This window comes from Hyperolius riggenbachi, chromosome 6 (genome assembly GCF_040937935.1).
Source record: "Hyperolius riggenbachi isolate aHypRig1 chromosome 6, aHypRig1.pri, whole genome shotgun sequence".
NCBI lineage: Eukaryota > Metazoa > Chordata > Amphibia > Anura > Hyperoliidae > Hyperolius > Hyperolius riggenbachi.
In genome coordinates this window covers 352,827,681-352,854,671 of record NC_090651.1, presented here as the reverse complement: position 1 = coordinate 352,854,671, position 26,991 = coordinate 352,827,681, and the positions used below count along the sequence as shown (strand labels likewise).

Sequence of the window (26,991 nt, the reverse complement as noted above, 5' to 3'; positions counted from 1 at the left end):
TATACTGTGCCACCACTGATCCCCTGACCTCAATACTGTGCCCACCACTGATCTCCTGACCTCTATACACTGCCCACCACTGATCCCCTGACCTCTATACTGTGCCCACCACTGATCCCCTGACCTAAATACTGTGCCCACCACTGATCTCCTGACCTCTATACTGTGCCACCACTGATCCCCTGACCTCAATACTGTGCCCACCACTGATCTCCTGACCTCTATACTGTGCCCACCAACAATCCCCTGACCTCAATACTGTGCCAACCAACAATCCCCTGACCTCTATACTGTACCCACTGTCAGTTTTCCTTATCGGCTTTTTCAAGAATAAAAACTCTAGCTTGTTGTAAGTGACCTGCTAAACTTATAGACTCATCACAAAATCTGCACGCTATCAGCCATCAGTGTTTGAGTATCGACAGGATTATTACCTGAATTGCAGTATAGTAACACAACCACAAGATGTCACTGTCTGCAAAATGCAATGGTAAGATTTTTGGGATTGTCATTTCCTGTATTCACTCTGTATTCTCTGTGTTCTAAGTAAGCTGCATTATCTGATGGTGGTGTATGATATATCTCTGCATGTTTTCTTTCAATAAAGAGTTCTAACTTGATATACTGGGTGCCTATCTATATCTACAGAACACTGTGCTCCAAATCAGCCATATTCTTGGTATAGAAGGTCAGTTCTTGCCCTATCTAAACTGTATAAAATAATGATAACATGCTGTGACTGTATATAGAGGCAGCAGTACCCTCCCATTTGGGAGACTCACACATTGCAATCAGTGTGTGATTGTCCGCGAGTGAGGAGAGGCCATAGTATTACCCTCATTCACACGACCACACGGGCCACCATGTCACAGCGATGAGGTCATAATGGCCTCTAATGACTTCTCTTGATTTCCCACTTGTCCGGTCTGCCACAGCTGTGTAGAGGCAGCTATAGGGAGAGTGACAGGCGGGCACACTGCGCAGCTGGTGGGGACTGTGAGATAATCAGACCAGGCGACACAGCACAATGTCACAGCTGCGGGCGTCAAGGTAACCTCACTCGCACTCTCCTCCCATACATGGCCATCAGATCAGTCTGTACAGCAGAGGCCAATCTATTGAGCAGATGATATCCGGTTGGGGCTGCCGCTAAACTCTCCTTGCTGTTCAGTCATTTAGGATTCATTTTTATATGTCCAAAATAGCGTGCATGAAAAAGGGCGCGAGGAAAAATACAATTATTGTTAATATCTATCGATATTCTTTTATTTTTAAAGTGTAAATAGTGTAAATTATCGTAATAAAATAACAGTATATATTAACAATATTTTCCTACAACTTAATGGACTTCAAAGGCAAACTAAAAAAAAAAAAAGTTTTCTTCTTCCAGTGCCTCGCCGCAGTCCTTGGTGTCCCCCTGGCTGCCCGCAATGATGGTGACCTGCCGGCGCAGTCGGCTGTTCTCTGCCCACGTCATCTGGCGCATACTGCCTAACTACTGTGCAGGCGCAGAAGAGCCCACCCTGCTGGCGAGTTGCCATCATTGTGGGCGGCCAGCGAGGACACCGAGGACCACTGGAGCTGCTGCAAGGGACTGAGATTGCTGCTCGGGGCTGTGAGAGTAAAAAAGTAAGTAAAAAGTAGATTTTTTAGTTCGCCTTGGGAGTCCTTTAAAGAGAAACTCCGACCAAAAATTGAACTTTATCCCAATCAGTAGCTGATACCCCCTTTCACATGAGAAATCTATTCCTTTTCACAAACAGAGCATCAGGGGGCGCTGTATCACTGATATTGTGGTGAAACCCCTCCCACAACAAACCCCTCCCACAAGAAAAGTTCAAACTTTTGGCAGTTTCCTGTCTGTGAACCTTGTTGCACTGTGGAAAATAGCGGTTTACAGCTGTTTCCAACTGCCAAAAACCATGCAGCAGCCACATCACCTGCCAACAGTAAAAATGTTCACTGGAGTTCCTCTTTAACCTAATCCTACTTTCACACAGAACATCCCCCCCCCCCCCCCCATGTCTAAGCCTAAAACCCTCTTTCTTATTCTTAACCCTTAAAAAAAACCATCCTGACACCTAATCTTAGATACCTCCTTCTTTAAGCCTAACCCTAACCCCCCCCCTTCCTGATGCATATAGAGATGTTTTACCTTCAGGCGTATCAGCATTTCTCTCTGTGGAGGGCTCATTGTTGGTTATGTATTATTGGCATTAGTGTCATATTGCAGTGCGGTTAGCGGAGACTAATAGCAAATATTAGTACATTAAATGGCAATGTAAAGTTCCCTAATTCTACAACCTGCAGATATACACTGCGTGCGTACCACAGGGCTACTGATATGGGCCATTGTCCTCCTCAGCCTGCCACAAACTGTAACCACACAGGCCAGTATGGTTTGACTTACTAAAGTGTCATGAGAGATTGTATGGGATATAAAGAGGTGAAGCAGATGTTAATTCACTTTCAACATCCAATAATTATAAAGAATATTACAAATCGATTTATCCTATATCATTTAATTTTTCTGTATGTGACTCGATATTCGGCTGGTTAAAGGGAACACAGGTCACAACTCCACATGGCAAATCGTAAAGTGCTTTACTAACTCAGGCTCTAACACTAATGGGAGGATGAGGCCAGAGTGGGTGGGCAAGACCAGAATGTTTTTCAAGCAAAAGACCATGGCCTCAGTCAGGAGACATGTGGCACAAACTACAGGTGCATAGCCCTGCTCTTAACATTTTCGTAACTTAGGGATTTTGAGTAAATATAGACAGTAAATGGATCCCATGGGTGATAGCGGAGCAGGCCCAACAAGCGTGCAGTTCAGGCATCTGTCTAATGTTAGGTACACACCATACAATTTTCTGTTAGATTTACCTGCCAGATAGATTTTTTTTTCCAACATGTTACATCAGATGTGCAAACTCTTCAAAGGGAGGGAGGGATTCAATTACCTTCTGGCCATAGTGTCCTTATTTCATCCAAAATAGGAAGCTGTTATTTGCATGCTGAGATAAGCTTGTTACTGTAGCTAAGAAGGAAACTCTTCCCACAATCCCACTGGCACTGCACAGTTCCTGCAGTTAGGCAAAGGCACCCATACCAGGTAAAATAAAAAATGGGGGACATATAGGGACCCATTTTAGAAAAAAATGGGGGTTTACATTTGTATATAGGTCAAAGGCTAGTGCGGCAAATATATATTTGGGGCACTAACTATTTTTGGGAATTTTTTTATTTTTGGATGTTACAACTTACAACTTTTAATTTGGACAACAACATTTCCCATCTTTAGTTTCTTTATGTTTGAGTTGACCCAGAGGTGTCCTCAGCAAAGACATTATCTCCTAGGCATGATATGACATTGCTTGATTCTGAAAATAACCAGCAGTCTGGGCAATCATTATCTGATGCGTATGGGCACCAGGGAGAGATCACCGGCTTTTACTGAATACTTTGTAGATATATTATACCCTACTATCTATGGGAGCAGTTATCAATCCAGCAAAGACAATAAACTCTTCCCTCCCACCACCAACCCCACAACAAGAAAAGATCAATGAGCATACAATTTGCATCACTTTTGCATGCAAGCTAGAATTCTTTGCATCTCTGCCTGCAGCACATACCTGTACACACACAGATAGGGGGTAGGGCAATAGACCAGCATGCAGGAGTTAGAGATTTGCAGGAAGCAAGCAGTAGTATTGGCATGCAGAGCTTGAGCCAGCAGGGGGCGCCATGCGGCAGGCAGGGATCAATCTTACCTTAAATTTGGGGGCACTTTCGAGGGGGGTTGAGTTTGCTCTGCAAAGATCTACTCTGTATGAGACAAGCTGGCTCTGTCCATCATATCGCCTGGAATTCAAAAGGAGAAGGATGGTGATGAAGAGAACGTGTCATAGCGACCAGCGCTGTGATGTCACAGGTCATTACGTGGCATTATAAATGACGACAGCAGCTAAAAAATCAGCCTCAGGAATCGGCTGAAAATTTCCAACGTGGGCTGATGGTTTGGTGGATTTTGCAATTGGTTCCGTCACTTTGTAAAATGAACTACCAATAATGTTGTTATAGCTTTCGGTGTCCCCCATGGAGAAAATGCCATCTGTAGTCACCCGTTAACAATGCACTTTTTCAAAGGATCGACTATCCGATCCAATCATTGCGAGCGATCATCATACAGGCCCACCAATGGAGGTGAAAATAATAACCATTTTGATCAGACCAAAATAATCGGAAATTGGGATTGACAAAACGATCGAAAGAACAATCGATTATCGTAGATCAGCACCATTAACGGTACCTCATCCAATTGTTATAAGAATCGTTCCAAACTCTGGATCGACAGAACTATCATTAGTACCCTTAGGGCTCAGGCCACCTTTCTGTGTGGAATGGGGTTCCTGCAGTTAAAATGAACCTGAAGTGAGAGGTATATGGAGGCTGCCATATTTATTTCCTGTTAAACAATACCAGTTACCTGGCAGCCCTGCTGATCTATTTGGCTGCAGTAGCGTCTGAATCACACCTGAAACAAGCATATTTTCAGATCTGACAACATTGTCAGAAACACCTGATCTGCTGCATTCTTGTTCCAGGTCTATGGCTGAACGTATTAGAGGCAGATCAGCAGGACAGCCAGGCAACAAGAATTGCTTATAAGGAAATAAATATGGCAGCTTCCATATCTCTCTCTGGGTTCACTTTAACCACTTAAGGCCCGGGGCTGTTCACTGTGATCTGTGCTGCGTGGGCTCTCCAGCCCGCAGCACAGATTGTGTTAAAGGCAGGGCGATCAGACTTCCCCCCCCCCCTTTTTCCCCACTAGGGGGATGACCTGCTGGGGGGGTCTGATCGCCGCCGCTCCGTGTGGCCGATTGGGTGGGTGGGCTTCTCAAAGCCCCCCTCCACAGCGCGGTTCCTCCCTCCCCTTCCCTCCCTACCTCTCCCTCCATGGGCGGCGCAGGACGGAGATTTGCCGCCAATCAGAGGGAGGGGATCGCCGATCTCCTTTACGGCGCCGTATTGATGTAAACAGCGGGGATTTCTTCCCCGCGTGTTTACAATTAGCCTGCGAGACGTGATCGGAGGCTCGCAGGTTATTCACGGAGACACGCTCCGTGAACTGACATGAACGACCAGCCGCCGCCTATCAGCGTTAGCTGGTCGTTAAGTGGTTAAAGATTTGAGCTTGAAATTTTGATCACAATACTGGCATTGTTGCCAACTCATCCCTTTAATTATTGACACATATGAATTATACAGGTTTCGTGGCTAGGTAGATGCAGGTAAGGCACTGATTATGTGTAAGTAGCCCCAGAACCTGTATAACTTAGATGTGTCAGTAATAAAAGGGATGAGTTGGCAACACTGAATACAGGTAGCAGGGATGAGCAGGCAAATGTTTAAAGTTTGATATGGTAGCAAATCGGGACAAAATCAGCGGTGGGAATCAGCTAAAAATTTCCAACGTGGGCTGATGGTTTGATGGATTTTTGCGTTCAGAGTTTAAACTGATGCAGTCGTTTCCGTCACATTGTAAAATGTCATACCAATAATGTTGTTATAGCTTTCTGCGTCCCCTATTGAGTGAAGATTTGTAATCATTTCCTTTCCTTCACTGAGCAGCATCTTCAGAGGGGATCCGGACTGCAATAAAAACCACACTGATGCTCTAACACAGGCATTGGCAAACTTGGCCCTCCAGCTGTTAAGGAACTACAAGTCCCACAATGCATTGCAGGAGTCTGACAGCCACAGTCATGACTCATAAAGGCAAATGCATTGTGGGACTTGTAGTTCCCTAACAGCTGGAGGGCCGAGTTTGCCCATGCCTGCTCTAACACTTCTCCAGGCTACAGAAAGAACAGAGTTGTTATTTCATCTGTGCCTTCTATTGCAATGATCTGACCTCACTTCCTGTGCTGGGTGGCCCAGTGCCTGACACAAGAAGTGAGGTTGGGCACCCAACACTGGGACACAGCAGTTCAAAACTAAAGGTGTCCAAACATCAGGTGGTGTATGGGCAGATCGACCATGGAGCAGATGTCTCTCTAATGGAATCTGATTGGAGAGAGATCTGTTGCTAGCCTATATACCGCAGACCAATTTTCGATAGATTTCAGTTTGAAAGCCAGCCAAAGCCTAGCGCTGCCTCTGCCTCCTACCTGGTCGGCCTCCAACTGCAAGTATAAAATGTTGTCTTTCCCCTCCCCCGAATGGCCGTGCTCCCTAAAATCCTTTACCATTAGTGCCTTTACCATGTGGCACCAGACGCCTATTATGACATCACACATACGCTGGGCCGGGCGCACCGTGGTACAGGCAATGGCTGTGATGACGAAGGAGGATAGAAATATCGTTAGTGGAGAGGTGAGATTTTAACACACTGCACACGGGCACCGGGGAGACACCGGCCTGGGGTCCGTCGGGTATGTTGGTCATTGCATTAGCACACACCATTACCGCTGTGCATCTAATCGAGCACCTGCGGCCGAGATTTTCCAGAGATTTGTCTGATCAATGCTTTTGACCAATTTTAGACCAAAATCAATCAAACCATTAATTATTCGGACTTGTTGTGGCACCAATTTTCTTCCAATTCGATCAAATGGTAGAATCAGATAGTCAGTTGGGCTGTAAAAATCACTAGATGTATGGCCACCTTAAAGGATACCCGAAGTGACATGTGACATGATGAGATAGACATGTGTATGTACAGTGCCAAGCACACAAATAACTGTGCTGTCTTCCTTTTTTTATTTCTCTGCCTGAAAGAGTTAAATATCAGGTATGTAAGTGGCTGACTCAGTCCTGACTCAGAGAGGAAGTGACTACAGTGTGACCCTCACTGATAAGAAATTCCCCTTTTTATCTCTTTCTTGCTCTCAGAAGCCATTTTCTGCTAGGAAAGTGTTGTATAGTTGAAATTTCTTAAAGGGTCAAACCTTTCTGCACCCTAAAACAAAAATAAATATTTTGTAGCTGGTGTTTCCCTATAAGGCACTAAAAACAATAAAGTCCATTTTTATCACAGCTTGTCTTTTCCTTTTATTTTCAGGAAGAGGGTACACCAATGTCCTTTGTTACCAATTTTATTTTCCACACAAGTGGGCAGCCTTTACCCAACACCTGTGACCTCATCCTGAGAGGCAATACCCCCAATTAAAATTGCCAGCGACAGGGTGGGAGGGCAGGGGTTCTTCTCAATCCACCACCTGATAGGTCCAAAGTTTTAGATGCAAATTTCTCTAACCAATCAGCCAAAGGCAATTTGCCTCCAACAACAAACCTGGAAGTAAAAAAGAATAGGAGCAGTTCTAGGCCCTTAATAAGCTTTTCTTAAATGTAAACATCAATACGGTGGGAATAAATTAACCCCTTGAGCCCCAGAGGTTTATACCCCCTTATTGACTGGGCCATTATTTACAATTCAGCACTTCACAACTTTAAGGGCTAGTTTCCACTATTGCGCATTTGCATGCGTTTGCCGCATGCGAATTCGCATAGCTAATACAAGTGGATGGGACTGTTTCCTTTAATTCTTTTGCGTTTTTCTGTGCAGAAAAAATCTGCACGGCAGAGCCATCAGAATTCGCATACCGCTATGCGAATCGCATACAATGTATTTAATAGGGAATTCGCATGCGGTATTGGTATGCAAATTCACATACGATCTTGAATGAAATCAATGGAAAAGCACACAGGCACTGCCATGGTTAAATTCGCATACATCGTCATCCATGTGAAATCGTATGCGAATTCTCATGAAAATTTGCATATAACAGCATGCGAAATTCGCATCCGCATGCAAATTTTTACCGCGGTGATTCCCACCGCACAAGTGGAAACGGGCCCTAAAGGTTAATTGCTCGGTCATACAACTTAGCATCCAAATGAATTTTACCTCCTTTTCTTCCCACTAATAGAGCTTTCTTTTGGAGGTACTTCATTGCTGTCATTTTTAACCTCCTTGCCGGTCTAAAAAATCCGGCAAGGAGGCTGCGCCGCACTTTTTTTTAATTTATTCTTTTAAATCATGTAGCGAGAACGGGATTTCCTGCAGGGCTTCCCCGGTCGCCATGGCGACGGGGCGGGATGACGTCACCGGCGTCATGGACGTCGGGACGTCACAGGGAATCCCGAACCGCCCCTCAGTGCTGCCTGGCACTGATTGGCCAGGCTGCGCAGGGGTCTGGGGCGGGGGGAGGGGGAGGGGGGCGGCTCGGTGCGGCAGGTAGCGGCGAATCGGCGGCGATCGCGTACTACACGCAGCTAGCAAAGTGCTAGCTGCGTGTAGGAAAAAAAAAATTATGCAAATCGGCCCAGCAGGGCCTGAGAAATCCTCCTGCGCAGGTTACATAGAGCTGAGCTCAGGATAACCGGCAAGGAGATTAATACATATAATTGTATATATATATATATATATATATATACAAAAAATACCTAAATGTTGTAAAAAAAACAAAACAAAAACATCCAGATAAGTTAATTGGCTTCCACCTTAAAGGCTACCCGAGGTGACATGTGACATGATGAGATAGACATGTGTATGTACAGTGCCTGGCACATAAATAACTACCGGTATGCTGTGCTCCTTTTTTTCTTTCTCTGCCTGAGAGAGTTAAACATCAGGTATGTAAGTGGCAGTTCCTGTCTGAGGGCTGGTACACACCACAAGAGCTTTTTAAGGCCCCATTCACACTAGAAATCGCTAAACGCAAACGCTGAGCGATTTTCTGGCATTTTTTCCTAGCGATTTTTCACTGTATAGAGAGCATTTTTCCAGCGTTTCTTCAGCGATTAGTGTTTTGCATTTCTAATTCAATATAAGCCTGCAGAATCGCTCCAGAATCGCCCAGAAAATGCTGCAGGCTACGAGTTTGCATTTCAGCAAATAGCTTAGATGAGAATACTTCAATGTACTTTCATTGTACACAAGTTTTTCAAAACGCTAGCGATTTCCAGCGATGCTGAAATCACCTGAAAAGCGCTCTGGTGTGAATGGTTCCTAAATGCTAGAGTTTTAAAAGCTCTTACTAAGGTAATGCTATGGGTTTTTTTTTTTTTTTACAAAATCACATTGCTCCAGTGTGCACATACACACATAGGATAACATTAACAGGAGCTTTTAAAATTACAAAGCGCTCAGAAAAGCTCTTTTGGTGTGCACCAGCCCTGAGTCTGAGTGCAGTGTGACCCTCACTGATAAGAAATTACAACTATAAAACACTTTCCTAGCAGAAAATGGCTTCTGAGAGCAGGAAAGAGATAAAAAGGGTAAATAGTTCATAGATTTTAGTTCTGGCATATGAATGTGTCAATGAGCAAAAACAATAAAACAGTAAAAACTTAAAAAGTAGATTTAAATATAAAATAAACTGTGGAATATCTAAACCAGACTGCAGCTTATGCACTCCTGATGTCCTCGTGTACGCATGCTATATACGTTATTGAAATGCGCACATAAATGGGTATAGTGTGAATGAGGCCTTAGGGGTGGTTTAGTTGACTTAGCGGGAGGTTACGGTGCAGTTGGGGCGGGTCGATTGCGTGAAGGGGCTTTGTATAAGGCGCGGTGTGCGTGTAAAGACAGCAGACTTTGCTGGCGACAGCGAGTTTTGTGCTGCGCTGTGATATTATATACCTGACCGTTTATTAAAGGGGAAAGCTAATTACATTCCCAACAGAATCATGGGCTCGGGTGTTTACATCCATTCCATACCACACTTCAAAAGGACAGGCGTCCTTCCAGCCCGCGGCCCAGCGAGCGCGAATCCGCTGCGTTATCAGCACAGGCCACGCTGGATGCAGCCACCACATGAAAGGGATTTTCATTTTTACAATTTCAGATGCCTCGTGTGCAGGGAGAGGGGAGCGCGGTGTACGGGAGAATCGCAGGAAGATTTGCACAACGCAGTTTCTTGATCCCAGCGAACGTGTGAATGTTTTGCTAATTCTGTATTTCAGGAAATAGGAACTACTTGTTGTTCTGGAGAAGATTCTGCCACAGGCCAAATATGCAGAATCCAGGAAGAGGAATTGCAGAGCAGAGAATGGATAGTTTTAACCCTGTGTGTGTATGGGGGGGGCATCTCTGGCTACCTAATACTGGATACTGGGGGGCATCTCTGGCTACCTAATACTGGGGGGCATCTCTGGCTACCTAATACTGGGGGGCACCTCTGGCTACCTAATACTGGAGGGCACCTCTGGCTACCTAATGCTGGGGGGCATCTCTGGCTACCTAATACTGGGGGGCACCTCTGGCTACCTAATGCTGGGGGGCACCTCTGGCTACCTAATACTGGAGGACACCTCTGGCTACCTAATACTGGGGGACACATCTGGCTACCTATACTGGGGGACACATCTGGCTACATAATACTGGGGGACACCTCTGGCTACCTAATACTGGGGGACACCTCTGGCTACCTAATACTGGGGGACACATCTGGCTACCTATACTGGGGACACATCTGGCTACCTAATACTGGGAGCACCTCTGGCTACCTAATACTGGGGGACACCTCTGGCTACCTAATACTGGGGGACACATCTGGCTACCTAACACTGGGGGGCACCTCTGGCTACCTAATACTGGGGGACACATCTGGCTACCTAATACAGGGGGACACATCTGGCTACCTAATACAGGGGGACACATCTGGCTACCTACACTGGGGGACACATCTGGCTACCTAATACAGGGGCACACATCTGGCTACCTAATACAGGGGCACACATCTGGCTACCTAATACTGGGGGACACATCTCGCTACCTAATACTGGGGGGCACCTCTGGCTACCTAATACTGGGGGACACATCTCGCTACCTAATACTGGGGGACACCTCTGGCAACCTAATACTGGGGGGCACCTCTGGCTACCTAATACTGGGGGACATCTCTGGCTACCTAATACTGGGGGACACCTCTGGCTACCTAATACTGGGGGGCACCTCTGACTACCTAATACTGGGAGACACCTCTGGCTACCTAATACTGGGGGGCACCTCTGACTACCTAATACTGGGGGACACCTCTGGCTCCTTAATACTGGGGAGCCTCTGGCTACTTAATATTGGGGGACTCCTCTGGCTACCTAACACTGGGGGGCACCTCTGGCTACCTAATACAGGGGGACACATCTGGCTACCTAATACTGGGGGACACATCTGGCTACCTACACTGGGGGACACCTCTGGCTACCTAATACTGGGGGACACCTCTGGCTACCTAATACTGGGGGACACCTCTGGCTACCTAATACTGGGGCGCCTCTGGCTACTTAATATTGGGGGACTCCTCTGGCTACCTAATGCTGGGGGGCACCTCTGGCTACCTAATACAGGGGGACACATCTGGCTGCCTAATACAGGGGGACACATCTAGCTACCTAATACAGGGGGACACATCTGGCTACCTACACTGGGGGACACCTCTGGCTACCTAATACTGGGGGACACCTCTGGCTCCTAATAGTGGGGGGCCTCTGGCTACTTAATATTGGGGGACTCCTCTGGCTACCTAATGCTGGGGGGGCACCTCTGGCTACCTAATACAGGGGGACACATCTGGCTACCTAATACAGGGGGACACATCTGGCTACCTAATACTGGGGGACACATCTGGCTACCTAATACTGGGGGACACATCTGGCTACCTAATACTGGGGGACACCTCTGGCTACCTAATACTGGGGGACACCCCTGGCTACCTAATACTGGGGGACACCTCTGGCTACCTAATGCTGGGGGGCACCTCTGGCTACCTAATACAGGGGGACACCTCTGGCTACCTAATACAGGGGGACAAATCTGGCTACCTAATACAGGGAGACACATCTGGCCAGTGGCCACCTAATACTGGGGAACACCTCTGGCTACCTAATACTGGAGGCATTTCTGGCTAACTAATACTGAGGGGAGCCACTGGCTACATAATGCTGGAGGTACCCCTGGCTATCTAATATGGGGAGGGGCTACGCCTGAAACATGCAGTCCTATTGTCTGCTTCAATACAGCTTGTCGCTGCATACAACTCCTGAGTGCCGTGTCTTGGTATTTGGTATTGGTTGGTATTTATTTTTATATGGGGGAGGGGGGGGGGCGGCAGGACTGGCTACATACTACTGTGGGACACCCCTGACTTTCTCATATATGTACAATATAGTAACACAAGATGTCCTATATAACCAGATATACAACCTTATTTGTGATATTTATTTGCACAGTAATAAATCACTTAATAAACCAATAGTAATAATAATCACCATCAAGCCTGTGGTGTGGAAGGTGTGTGAAGGGTTAATGTGCGTTGGGGCGGGGCCGCACACCTGGGACTGAGGAAGGCGTGGCCTGTGCCGGATGTCTACATCCTGTTTGCTCTGCATTAAAGTGTACCTGTGATTAGATACACCACAGGAATGATCACCGCTGCCTCTGCCAGCAGAACTCTAAACTTTATGAAGGCAGAGCCCCTCCCCCCATTTCTCTTGCCAGGTCAACCAGACTTCCATTACTTCTACACATATCTTCCCCAAAAAGTTGTGAAGAGCAGAATATTACTAAATAAGGCTGATTACAGCGCCTATCACTTTCATCATAGCGCCTCGGCCTTTGCTCAGATGAGATTAATTAGTTGCCTGGAGAATCCTTTGATTTCAGTGCAAGCGGTTTAGGTCTTTTCATCTCTCATTCCTGACGAAGGTATATGAAACGTCTCTGAAACTCGCTGCTGTAATCATTCTCAGAGAAAGCGTTAACCCTGCATGTCCCTGCTTCTGGCAATGGCAAATACAGTACAACCCTCCACCATATTGTTTTTAGAGGTAACATCAGGGTGAATATTTAAAGGGAACCTGAACTGAGTAAAAATAAACACATAATGTAGCTGCAAATGAATATTACATACTAGTATCGCCGTCAGTTCCTCTCAGAAGCATTTTCTTCTTACAGTGATCTCTTCCAGTTCGGACAATATTTTGTCAGAACTGAAATATACCAGCTGCTGTCAGTTATATATCAGCTGCTGTCAGTTACAACTGAATGTGCAAGGTAATGTCCATGTTTCCCTATGGCTCAAGTGGGCGATATAACAGTTTAACAGTGTGCTGACCTGGAGAGGAGAAAGAGATTGATGAGCAGACTACACGGGAGGTAAGTATGACCTGTGTATGTTTATTTTGACTCTTTATTTTCAGTTAAGGTTCTCTTGAAAGGGACTCCGATCACCTCTCATGGGCATGCCTTTAAGCCAGAAGACTTCCAACAAAGTCGTACTATGACCCCTCTGGAGGAGCCTCTTGCAATGTCCATGCATGTCACTTCCTCTTCCTGCTTCATTCAGTGATGCACTTCTCTAACAGAGAAGACAGGGGTGACCCGGAAGTTATAACATAGCCAAGATGGCAGCCGTGATTTATAAATTGAACAAAAACGATTTGGTGTAGAACGGCGATTTAGGCATCAAATGAAAGAGGAGAGCACAAGCTACAGAAAGGTATGCATCTTTAAGTACCGTACTTTGCAGTACTGGTCCGAGTCTCTTTAAGGGCCCATTCACACTAGAAGCGCTTTTCTAAGCGTTTTGCGATTGATTAGTGGTTTTAAAATCGCTCCAATTCACTTTTCATTAAAATTGCCGCAATGTCCGCATATGCGATCTCAAAGTCGCTGATTTTTCTGCAATTTTTAACATGATTTTTATGAAAGTGAATGGGAGCAATGTTTAAAAACGCTAATCAAACGCAAAATGCTCAGAAAAGCGCTTCTAGTGTGAATAGGCCCTAAAGGCATACCCATGCGAGGTGCTCGGAGTCCCTTTAACCTTCACTGCCTGTAGTCGACTTTATTATCTCCCGTTTGTCATGGCTTGTTTAACCACTTCGCCGCCCGGGTACAGTATATCTACGCTCCTTTGGACTTCAGTTCCCCGCCCAGAGCGTAGATATACGCACCCCCTGCCGCTGCCGCCGCTGTTTGCGCTCCCGCTCGCACGTGCGCATGCTCCCGCGCTTGTGCACGCCGCCGGCTGCTCGCCCCGGGGATCAATGAATGGGAAAAACCATTCCCGTTCGCTGATCTCTGCCCCCCAGCAATGATCGGCTGCTTATATGTGAAGCAGCACGATCATTGTGAAAAAGAAAACGTTTCCCAGCCTCCCTGAACATCCTGTAAGCGTACTTCCGACGCTTACAGGACGCATTCACAAAAAGTTACTGTGGCCATCTTGTGGCCAAAAAGTAAAACTACACCCAAAAACATTTTTCATATACAAATACATTATTTTACATTATAAATTAACTAATTAACGCCCACACTCAATTGTTACCATTTTTTTTTGTAATAAACAAAAATTACAATAAAAAAAACCAAAAAACATAAATAGTTGCCTTAGGGACTGAACTCTTTAAATATTTATATCAAGAGGGTATAACACTGTTACTTTATAAATTATGGGCTTGTAATTAGGGATGGATGCAAAACTGAAAAAAAATGCACCTTTAATTGCAAATAAAATATTGGCGCCAAACATTGTGATAGGGACATAAGTTAAACGGTGTGATAACCGGGACAAATGGGCAAATAAGTTACATGGATTTTATTTACAGTAGCATGCATTATTTAAGAACTATAATGGCCGAAAACTGAAAAATAATGATTTTTTTTCCCAAATGTTTTCCTATTTTCCCATTAAAGCACATTTAGAATAAAATAATTCTTGGCATAATGTCCCACCTAAAGAAAGCCTAATTGGTGGCAAGAAAAAACAAGATATAGTTCATTTCATTGCGATAAGTAATGATAAAGTTATAGACGAATGAATGGAAGGAGTGCTGAAAGGTGAAAATTGCTCGGATGCTGAAGGGGTAAAACCCCTCAGTTGTGAAGTGGTTAACAGAACTTTAGGAGGGAGGTTTTATGCCTAGTGCTATGATGATCCTTCTCCCAGGCAGAGCCCAATCATTTTGTTGCCTTTATAGATAACATAAATTATCAAAGAGATGCAAACTCAGGAAGTGGTATTTCACCGATCATCCCTCGTAGGTAACACCATCAAGGCACCCATTACTCTACCGATTTTGCAGCCCAATCAACCATCCCTTTCGATAATTTTATCGGTGCCAAAACAAGCATGCCTGATCGGAGTTTTGACCAATTTCTGTCCAAAATCGGTCGAATACGTCGATCGAACATGCTGGAAAGATCATGGTCGAAAATGCTCGATTGCACACCATATACAATCTTTTGTTACAGAATCACATCAATCTTAAACGCGTGTGGTACCTCAAATAACTTCCTCAGGCCTTTCAATCAACAATAAAAATTGGATCGCTTCTGTCAAATAAAAAAAAATAAAAGAAATTGTGGTGTGTGAGGCCACCATTTGGCCAGAAGGGGATTGGCCAACTTCTGATGCTTCTTTCTATATTACAGCATGCCTGATGAAGAAGCCTGGCAGACATGAAAGCTATTGTGAGGCTATTTTGAAGCCAATCCTGATGTAATTTCCTCCTTACTCTCCTCTGCCTGATTGTGTATGCATTGCCCACCCTTCACTATAGAAAGTGCATTGTCTCAGCATGAGAAACATTGGCCAATTAGAGAGGAACAGAGGTGTGGGAGGGGAAAACAGGCTGCATTAGTTAAGTCTGGGGAGAAAGTAGAGAAGCAAAAAAAGGACAAACCAGCATGCCCTGCAACTTCCTTTGTGTGTACCAAATTTTGTGTACCAAAAAAGTCAGGTAAACTGGGGAATGATAGTGATTTAAACTTTTGGATTACCTGGTTAGCACTCTTATTACTTGTTTACCAGATACAAAGAAATAATTGATTTTTAAATGTTATGCCCGACAGTTACACTCTAACCTCCCTGGCGGTAAGCCTGACCTCAGGTCGGGCTACGCGCGCAGGAGGATTTCTCAGGCCCTGCTGGGCCGATTTGCATAATTTTTTTTTTGTACACGCAGCTAGCACTTTGCTAGCTGCGTGTACTTTCTGATCGCCGCCGCTCCGCGCTGATTCGCCGCGCTGCCCCCCCCCCTCCAGACCCCTTGCGCAGCCTGGCCTATCAGCGCCAGGCAGCGCTGAGGGGTGGATCGGGACTCCCCATGACGTCACGACGTCCATGACGTCATCCCGCCCCGTCGCCATGGCGACCTGGGAAGCCCAGCAGGAAATCCCGTTCTGAACGGGATTTTCTGCTTCCGCTGATCGCCGGAGGCGATCGGAGTGGGTGGGGGGATGCCGCTGCTCAGCGGCTATCATGTAGCTAGCGCTAGGCTAACTACATGACTTAAAAAAAAAAAAAAAATAGTGCTGCGCTGCCCCCTGGCGGTTCTAATTGACCGCCAGGGAGGTTAAACAAGTATCACCAGGAACAACCTTCGTTATTTTCACAAAAATACATTTCCGGATCCATAACACAAACAGGCCTGAATGTCACCCATTTACTAAATATGGAAAATCTCATCAGACTAGGCGACATCTCTGGCGAAAGTGACCTACAAACGAGGGCGATTATTTGATCGCGATATTGATTGCAGGAGATCCCCCCCCCCCCCCCATTCACCATCTTATAAGTAATCCCTTTCATACAGATAGTAAAGCCTATCGATTTCCGTTACTGCATGGCGCACTATTTCTCTGTCGGATCCCTCCGCACACGCTATACGGCGTATTCTCGCCCCAGGAAATGTGTTACGGGAATCCTAATATTTCTCGCAGTCTCCTGGCTGCAAACTCCGCCAGACGGATTGCATGTTCGCCTCTCCCGGATCTTAATCTCTACTGCAAACATCGATTCACATGTGCAGCCAAGACAATGCCAGGCGGTACAATCCACCCTATCCTGCAAGATGCCATGCCGGTCACACTCAGCACACTGCTGAGGTCATCACTCCTTGCAGCACTGACACATAGTAATATGGTAGGACATTAGACTATGACTATGGTAGGATTACATTGTGAGCTCCTCTGAGAACAGTCAGTGACATGACTATGTACTCTGTACAGTGCTGCAGGAGATGTCAGTGCTATATACATACATAATAATAATATAATAAGGTCAATCGCTTAACCGCGTGATGGAAAATCGAGTAATGTATGTAATGTATGGGTACCTTTAAAGGGAACCTGAAGCAAGAGGGATATGGAGGCTGCAATATTTATTTACTATTAAACAATACCAGTTGCCTGGCAGTCCTGCTGATCTCTTTAGTTGCAGTAGTGTCTAAATCACATACCTGAAAATAGCATGTGGCAAATCCAGTTAGGGCCCGTTCACACTGCACGCGTTTCCAGCCGCGTTTTGGAAACGCGTGCAGGTGGCCGATACGCACGACATCAGACATTGCATAGAGTGCAATGTCTGATGTTCACACTGCATGCGTTCCGGACCTGTGCGGTCCGGGAACGCATGCTGCATGCAGATTTTGCTAAAACGCGTGGCTGTCCCATTCACTTTTCAGTGATGGGATCAGCCACGCAACGCACACAAAACGCGGATGGCCATGCGTTCGTACGCGTTGCAGTCCGCACGCATGGCCATCCGCATTTGTGATCTGAACGGGCCCTTAGAATTTCAGAAACACCCGATATGCTGCATGCTTGTTCAGGGTCTGTGGCTAAAAGTGATAGAGGCAGAGGATCAGCAAGATAGCCAGGCAACTGGTCTTGTTTAAAGGAAACCTGAGGTGAGAGGTAGATGGAGGCTGCCATATTTATTTCCTTGTAAACAATGCCAGTTGCCTGGCAGTCCTGCTGATCTTCTGGCACAAGTAGCGTCTGAGTCAAAACACTGGAACAAGCATTTGGCTAATCCAGTAAAACATGAGTCAGCTGACTCAGAGTACCTGATCTGCGGCATGCTTGTTCATGCTCTATGACTATTAGTGCTAAGGGGCCCATACACCTAACGATTTTCCCGCCGATATACAGCAGATTCAATCACTGTGATCGAAACTGCTGTGAAATCGTTGCGCAAACGCTGACAGAACGATTCGATTTCCGTCCAAAATCAATCGTTCCCGTCGATTCGTCCATGCGGAAGATTTCGCTCAATCGCCGCCGGGTCGATAGCGGTGTTCGAATGCCCGATGAGCAACGCTAGCTGCAATACATTACCTGCTCCGGCCGCCGCGTGTCCCCCGCACTCCCTTCTCCGCTCCTCTAGCTTCACTGAACTTCCTGTCCTGGCAGGAAGTTTAAACAATAGAGCGCCCTCTAATGTTTAAACCTCCCCAGCAGGAAGTTCAGTGAAGCTGGAGCCGAGCACAGAGAAGTGACAGCGGAGACCGGGGGAGACGCGCCGGCCGGAGCAGGTAATGTATGCGGGGAGGGGGGGGGGGGGGGGTCCGGCGGCAGCTCCACAGATTGTGATCGGTTTCAGGCTGAAATCGGTTCACAATCTGTTTGCAGTAAAGGTAGCCATACGATCCCTCTCTGATCAGATTCGATCAGAGAGGGATCTATCTGTTGGTCGAATCTCATGGCAAATCGACCAGTGTATGGCTACCTTTAGAGACACAGGATCAGGGGGACAGCCAGGAAACTGGTATTATTTAAAAGAAAAATAAATGTATTTATTTTATTTATTTAAAAAGAAATAAATACGGAAGCCACCATATCCCTCTCACTTCACATTTCCCTTTAAAGTGAACCTCCAGACTAAAAATCTATTCAGCAGCACTGAAAAGGCTTGATGTTTCTTTAAGGGCCCGTTTCCACTTGTGCGGTGGGAATCACTGTGGAAAAAAATGTGCATGCGGATACGAATTTCGCAATGCGGTTGTATGCAAATTTTCATGCAAATTCGCATACGATTTCGCATGGATGACTATGTATGCGAATTTAACCATGGCAGTGCCTGTGTGCTTTTACATTGTTTGTATGCGAAATCGTATGCGAATTCGCATGAAAATTCGCATACCAAAACCGCATGCGAATTTCCTATTAAATACATTGTATGCAAATCGCATAGCGGTATGCGAATTCTGATGGGTCTGCCGTGCAGATTTTTTCTGCACAGAGAAACGCTCAGAAATCCTGGCAAGTGGAAACAGGCCCATCTACTTGTATTGTCAATGCGAATCTGCATGCAGGAAACGCATGCAGATTCGCTCTAGTGGAAACGGGCCCTGAGGCCTGGAACCCACTGAAATCCGCAAAACGCAACCGCTAGCGTTTTGTCTGAGCGGTTTGCAAGCGGATTCATGCGCGTTTTCGGTCGCGTTTTGCAACAGTGTATTTTTTTGCTCAGCGGTTGTGTAGAGTTTTCTGGGAAACGCAAACGCTCCTGTGGAAGTTGCCCCATCCATTAACATCAGCTGAGCGTTTTGGCAAAACGCTAGCGTATCGCAGCGCTGCCAAAATGCTCAAAAAAACGCTCTTGTGGGTTCCAGCCCTAACAGTTTCACAGCATCAGAACTTTGATTTTTCTTACTCAAGCCTCATTTTTAGCTGCACAGAAGAATTTTTCCCCTGATGCTGTGCAAAGCAGGATGGGATTTCTGATGTTGTCGTTTTCCTTCTGCTGTTTTGGCGCAAATTTGTTTTTTGAAATTTTGAATTTGAGATTTGAAGCCTAGCGTGTGCAGCTGGGAGGGGTGATCAGGACAGTTGGAACTGTGTATCATGCTTCCTGTCACCTCCTTTCAATCAAAAAGATGGCTGCCCCCATGAAAAAAATGCCTGCTCCATGAAATCACAAACATTTGCCTGTTCTTTTTAAAACAGTGTGGGTAAGAGATTATATTACCTGCCTATTTTAATTAACATAACTAATGTAACTTAATGACAGTATGTTTGTTTAGGCTGAAGCTCCCCTTTAATGTTCTAAATTCTGGAAAATGTATGCGCTGGGCGGGGCTGGTAGTGTGACCCCGCCTTCATAATAAACATTAGAGAGAAATCTATCATCATCTGTATTATTATTTCTCCTGCCTGCATTTCCTGAAGAATAACCGACTTGCTTCTATACAGAACACACGAGAAACGCTTTTCCGGAACGTCAGCGAGACGCTCGCTCTTTCTGGGCGGTTTTCGGGGCTCTCGCTGGACGTTGCGGCCAGACTTCTGTATACATTAGTTATAAGTTGGCTGCGCGCCCGATCGGATACAACGCCAGTCTCTCTCTCTCTGACATTTGGCTGCCGGGGGGATAATAAGACTGCGCCTGCCACGTGCCCAGAATTAATAGCCGGATTAATCACACGTTCGCCGGCTTTACAGGAGCGGACGGTCTGGGAATCGACGCTGAGAATTAATTGGCCATTTATTTCCTGTGTATCAGCATTCCAGACGGGTTGATAACGAAGTTTCATTAGTGGGCAGGTCACATATGCGCCGCTGGCAGAAGACGGGTGACAGCCGTACACCCGCCGCACTGGGCTCAGGGCCGGCGCCGCGAGCGACTGGCGGGAGATTAACTCCTTGTTGGATAGATACAGATCAATGCGGCAGAATCAGCGGCGGGCCTGTTCCAGCGCGATCTGTAAGCCGCGTCACGCGCACATCAGCCTTCAATCGTTTAGTGTATTGAATTCTTCCTACTCTATCGAGAGAATTATTTAAAGTGACACTGAAGCGAAACAAAACTTATGATATAATGAATTGTATGTGTAGTACAGATAATGGCTAGAACATTAGTAGCAAAGAAAATAATCTAATTTTTTTACTTTCAGTCATATAGATTTTTTTTTTATAACAGTGCATCATTCTCTAATATTTGCAGTTTACAAACTACACTCTAAAATTTAAACTATGAAACAGAGCAGAGCTAATGACCCTTTGAACTCCTCTGCAGTAAAATCTTATTTAAATTTGTCTTTCATTGTTTCTTTCATGAATAAGTGCTTCAGAAAATAGCATTGCTCTCTGACTAAATTAGTTGGAGAGCTCAGAGAAGCTCTTTTGCATAGATCAGGGGTCGGCAACCCGCGGCTCCGGAGCCGCAAGCGGCTCTTTTTCACTTTTGCCGCGGCTCCTAGACCGCGGCTCAGGCGCGGCTCCGGTGCTGCAGGGCTGCCCATTCTGACACTACACCGGTAGTGAGTGTCAGTGGCTGCGGCGCACTTGTTACATGTGCGCGTGTGACGTGTGCTGCCAGCTGGCCGGCAGCCTATCAGAGAGGCCGCCGGACCAGTGCAGGGCTTCGGGCGGCCATTTTCCCGTAGCCCTGCAGTGTAGTGCAGGCAGGACGTGACGTCGGGAAGGAAGGAAGAGGAGCCGAGGGAGTTGCGCGCCACAAGGAGGTCGGGACAGGAGGAGATCGTGACAGGAGTACTTCTGACTAGGTGAGTAAATGGGTTTTTCTTTTCAGATCTGCTGAAGGATTTGTGCATATTGGGGTCCATATCTGCTAACGATTTGTGCATATTGGGGTCATATCTGCAAATTGGGGTCATATCTGCTAACGATTTGTGCATATTGGGGTCATATCTGCTAACGATTTGTGCATATTGGGGACATATCTGCTAACGATTTGTGCATATTGGGGACATATCTGCTAACGATTTGTGCATATTGGGGACATATCTGCTAACGATTTGTGCATATTGGGGACATATCTGCTAACGATTTGTGCATATTGGGGACATATCTGCTAACGATTTGTGCATATTGGGGACATATCTGCTAACGATTTGTGCGTATTGGGGACATATCTGCTAACGATTTGTGCGTATTGGGGACATATCTGCTAACGATTTGTGCATATTAGGGTCATATCTGTTTTATAATGGCTTTGCGGCTCCCAGTTTTTATTCTCTTTTCGGAAACGGGTCCAAGTGGCTCTTTGATTCTTAAAGGTTGCAGACCCCTGGCATAGATAATGAGTGAAGTTTCTTAACTCTTCCTGTCCTGGAAACAATAGGAGACTCATATCTGTGCTACACATACAATTCATTATCATAAGTTTATTTTCACTTCAGATTCCCTTTAAAGGAAACAGCCAAGTAAAATAATAAAAAAAAAAGGATCCACTTACCTGGGGCTTCCTCCAGCCCCTGGTAGCCGTCCTGTGCCCTCGCCGCAGCTCCGGAGGCTCCTGGTCTTCTTCGCTGCAGAACCTGACCTCGCCAGGTCGGGTTCCGGGTCGGCGTCTTCTGCGTTACACCGCGCGGGTCCCGTGGTCCGGCCGATGTCATTATGGACAGTACTGCGCAAGAGCAGAACTACCGCGCCTGCGCAGTTCCGTCCATGATGACGTCCGCCGGACCACGTGACCCACGCGGTGGAGTGCAGAAGAGGCCGACCCAGAACCCGACCTGCCGAGGTCAGGTTCTGCAGCCGGAGCCTCCGGAGCTGTGGCGAGGGCACAGGACGGCTACCACAGGCTGGAGGAAGCCCAAGGTAAGTGGAACCTTTTTTTTTATTTTACTTGGACCTTTACTTTAAAGTATAACTGAAATGACAATGGACATTTGGTCCGATGACTACTAAACATTACTATGTGCTGAGAATGCGTGTAAATGTTAGCGGGGGTTAGGCAAATAGCAAAAACTCAACGTTGTGCACACATGTAATGGCCTCAATTCCGGTAGGCTTAGCTGCCGTTTTACCGCATACACGGTATTTCACTGCATGCAGTAAAAGCAGTTCGCTATCCTGGTAGATTTTAGACAAAATTTACAGCATGCAGTAAATTAGGTCATAAAATATACGGTATTTTGCAATATTTTTCCGAAAATCAGAATTATCATGAAAAATAGGGGGCATGTTAGCACATAATTTACCAACCAGTTTAAGACCTGCCTGTACCTGGGGGTAAAGTAAATTTGTATGCATTTTTAGTGGAGTTCCCATTGCTGTTTTAGTGGAGTAAAATAGGAATTCAGGTTGTGTAATAGAAAAGGATAGAAATAACTCCAAATATTTACTGGATTTTTTTTTAATAGGGAATGCCTATAAATAAATATACTTTCTATAGGTTGCTACATTATCAAATACACCTTCCCCCCCTCAAAAAAAAAACATCTTCCAAAGACTATCCTAACTTATGGAAGACAATTAAAGACTGCTATTATTTACTGCATGCTTACCACAGAAATACCGCATTTTTCTCTGCACTTTCTACTGCTACTAGAATGGAGGCAAGTGTATACATTGCTGGTATAAGGTGCGTTATCGCCTCACTGTAGCCAATAAAATATACATGCAGGAAAGTTTAGTGAATGTACCCATCATTTTGTGCTTAAAACACAATGAATTTTGCTTCTGAACCTGGATATACCACAGCACCTCCCATTGCTTACATGCAGCAAGTGCCCCAAGGCACAAAAGGTGAAAGAGGAGTTGAGTGTTAGCAGGAGCAGAGTGGTGCAGGGCAGCAGCAGCAGAGCAGGAAGTGGCTGGGAAGACATATAAAGTTGGAGTTGGAGAGTTTAGCAGTAGCAGAGTGGAACAGGGAAGCAGTGGCAGAGCAGGAAGTGGTTGGGGGGCCATATGAGGATGGGTTCACATATAACATAGCGTTTAGCAGGAGCAGAGTGGAGCAGTGCAGCAGAGCAGGGAGTGGCTGGGAAGACACATGAAGGTGGAGTTGGAGTGTTTAGCAGGAGCAGTGTGTAGCAGGGAAGCTGTAGCAGAGCAGGAAGTGGCTGGGAAGACATATAAAGTTGGAGTTGGAGAGTTTAGCAGGAGCAGAGCGGAACAGGGAAGCAGTGGCAGAGCAGGAAGTTACTGGGGGGCCATATGCGGATGGGTTCACATATAACCTAGCGTTTAGCAGGAGCAGAGTGGAGCAGTGCAGCAGAGCAGGGAGTGGCTGGGAAGACATATAAAGTTGGAGAGTTTAGCAGGAGCAGAGTGGAGCAGTGCAGCAGAGCAGGGAGTGGCTGGGAAGACATACAGTATAAAGTTGGAGTTGGAGAGTTTAGCAGGAGCAGAGTGTAGCAGGGAAGCAGTAGCAGAGCAGGGAGTGGCTGGGAAAACATATGAAGGTGGAGCTGGAGAGTTTAGCAGGAGCAGAGTGAAGCAGTAGCAGAGCAGGGAGTGGCTGGGAAGACACATGAAGTTGAAGTTGGAGTATTAGCAGGAGCAAAGTGGAGCACGGAAGCAGTAGCAGAGCAGGAAAAAATGGCTGGGAAGACATATAAAGTTGGAGTTGGAGTGTTCAGCAGGAGCAGAGTGGAGCAGGGCAGCATTAGCAGAGCAGTAAGTGGCTGGGGAGACATTTGAAGGTGGAGTATTAGCAGGGGCAGAGTGGGGCAGGGAAGCAGTAGCAGTGCAGGAAGTGGCTGGGGATAGGGTGGAGTTGGAGAGTTTAGCAGGAGCAGAGTGGAACAGGGCAGCAGTGGCAGAGCAGGAAGTGGCTGGGGGGCCATATGAGGATGGGTTCACATATAACATAGCGTTTAGCAGAAGCAGAGTGGAGCAGAGCAGGGAGTGGCTGGGAAGACATATGAAGGTGGAGTTGGAGTGTTAGCAGGAGCAAAGTGGAGCATGGAAGCAGTAGCAGAGCAGGAAATTGCTGGGAAGACATATAAAGTTGGAGTTGGAGTGTTTAGCAGGAGCAGAGTGAATCAGTAGAAGAGTAGGAAGTGGCTGGGGAGACATATGAAGGTGGAGTTGGAGTGTTAAGTAGGAGCAGGGCAGCATTAGCAGAGCAGTAAGTGGCTGGGAAGACATTTGAAGGTGGAGTATTAGCAGGGGCAGAAAAGCAGTAGCAGTGCAGGAAGTGGCTGGGGAGAGGGTGGAGTTGGAGAGTTTAGCAGGAGCAGAGTGGGGCAGGGAAGCAGTAGCAGTGCAGCAAGTGGCTGGGAAGACAAATGAAGGTTGAGTTGGAGTGTTTAGCAGGAGCAGAGTAGATGAGGATGGCAGAAAGTGGCTGGAGAGACATAAGAAGATAGAGTTATGTTGGGCATACACAGCTCAATTTTGCCCCTCAATTCTCCAGCTCGATCGATTCGCCGCTTGATTCCGCAGTCAATTCCCCTATCTTCCGCTCATTTTTCATATCTTTTCCATTCACTTCAATCCGGAATAGAGTGGTGAAAAGATAGGTGCGGGAGATCGGATATGTCGGAAATTATCTATCAAGCCATCTTCATGGCTCACAATCGAGCTGTGTATTCCCAGTATTAGAGTGGAGCAGCCGTGGTAGAACAGGAAGTGTCTGGTGTGCAGACATGCTGCATGTAAACAACAGAGGGTATGTTTGTGTCACATCCAGTTATAGAAGTAAAATCAATAACGCAATCTCCCTGCATTATTGATGGGGACGGGATTCTGAACACTGACAACATGTCTTTTGTCATTGCTGTTACACTTTTAGTCAACTGACATTCCAATTAAAAATAGATGCTCAAAAATCAATCAGAAACTGTTGCTGGACTCTTTTCTCCATTGATCTTTCCACAATGAGATTTAAAATCTTAGATTAAAAAATCAAAAAACAAACAAAAAAAAAAACACAGAATAACATTTTGTTATTGTGCAATACCGGAAACTAAATGTTACTCAGCTGTTTCCAAACCAACCTCACTGTCTGCGTCAGGCTGATACAGATCTTAGAGGGTTACAAAAAAACCTATATAACATACAGTATGTCATCTTCAGTATACACTGAATGATTGAATAAGGGTACGTACAGACATACGATAACCATCGTTCGTTCTGAACGACGAACGATGTTAAAGGAGGTATCGGCCGATGATCGTTTGAAGAAAGGCTACTTTGAACATCGTTCGTGTACGAACGATCTTGGAACGAGCGTTGCGTGCGCAACATGATGTATAAACTGATTTCAAACACAAGTGTCAAAAAGAACTGTTTGAGCATGTGCAAAGCTTTGAGAACGAACGATCAACGACCGATCGTTGTACAGACATTACTTTTTGAACGATGGTCGTTGGAAAAGATCTGGCAGAATGGATCGTTCTTTACCAACGACATATCTCGTTGGTCGGTCGTTTTATTGATCGTTCGTGCACTTTTTACGAACGATCGTCGGGCAATGCCGTCGGTAACGATCGTTTTAAACGACTATAGTCGCATGTCTGTACGCACCCTCACTTTCTAAACAAATCTGCTGGAAACCATGGCAACACACAATGGTTTGAGGTAAAAGACTCTCTGTTTGACTCATTAGTACAAAATATCTCTGCGCAAAGAAGGAAGTAACATTTTGGTATCCATCCACAACACACCTGGTTTGCTGCATTTACTGCTATGACACAGAAGGGATCCTTCACTTCCTCTGGCTCTGCTTATGCAGTAGTTTGGAGTGATCACTCCTTTCCCAGTAAGGCCTGGTCCACACTAGGTCCGGAAACGTATCCGTGGCTGCGTTTTTCAGCCCTGATGAAAAACGGAGTCCCGGATACTAATGCTAAAAATAGCAGCTGTCCTCACCCAAGAAAAAAAACGGATCCGTCTGCGTTTGCAGGGACTCGTTTTCAAAACCTGAACGGAAGGTCCGGAATTGCTGCATTTTTACGGACCACGGATACACGGATGGGTAGTGAAAAGCAATGGGAAAACGCATCTCCATCTCCACAGGCAAAATAGCACCCAAAACAGATAAAAAAACGGATAGCCTGAACTTTATTGTTGGCCCACAAACTCCTCCCACTACATTCCTAATGATAGAGACGTTTTCTGGCCGTTTTTTGGGGTAAAAAACTGAACGGAAACTGATGCACTTTTTTTGAAAACGGATCAGTTTGCGGTCTGGTGGTACTTCCCCTGATCCTGGACTGTAGCGTCCGTCATGCAACCGTGCCTAGTGTGGACCTAGCCTAACAGCTAATGCAGCCATGCAAGGAAGTACTCAGAGTACAACATGCAGAGCTACTGAGCAGTGACCGGAGAGAACATTGGATGGTGTTAGGACAGCCAGTGACATGACTATGCACTCTATAAAGTGCTGCAGAAGATGTCAGTGCTATATAAATACATAATAATATGGTAGGACATGACTATGGTGGGATTAGATTGTGAGCTCCTCCTGAGGACAGTCAGTGACATGACAATGT

The 26,991-nt window shown here is 46.0% G+C and overlaps 1 protein-coding gene across 8 annotated transcripts in view; it reads right to left on the bottom strand.

Annotated features, from left to right (window-relative positions):
- RAP1GAP (RAP1 GTPase activating protein) overlaps nucleotides 1-26,991 on the bottom strand; it is a 339,663-nt gene that overhangs the window by 125,789 nt on the left and 186,883 nt on the right. For 6 of the 8 annotated variants that reach the window (XM_068241700.1, XM_068241706.1, XM_068241697.1 and 3 more), the window contains one exon: nucleotides 3,777-3,867. The exons of the other annotated variants lie outside the window; for them this stretch is intronic. The gene's annotated coding sequence lies outside the window, so the exon portion shown is untranslated. The remainder of the gene's footprint in view (nucleotides 1-3,776; nucleotides 3,868-26,991) is intronic. 8 annotated transcript variants of the gene reach the window in all.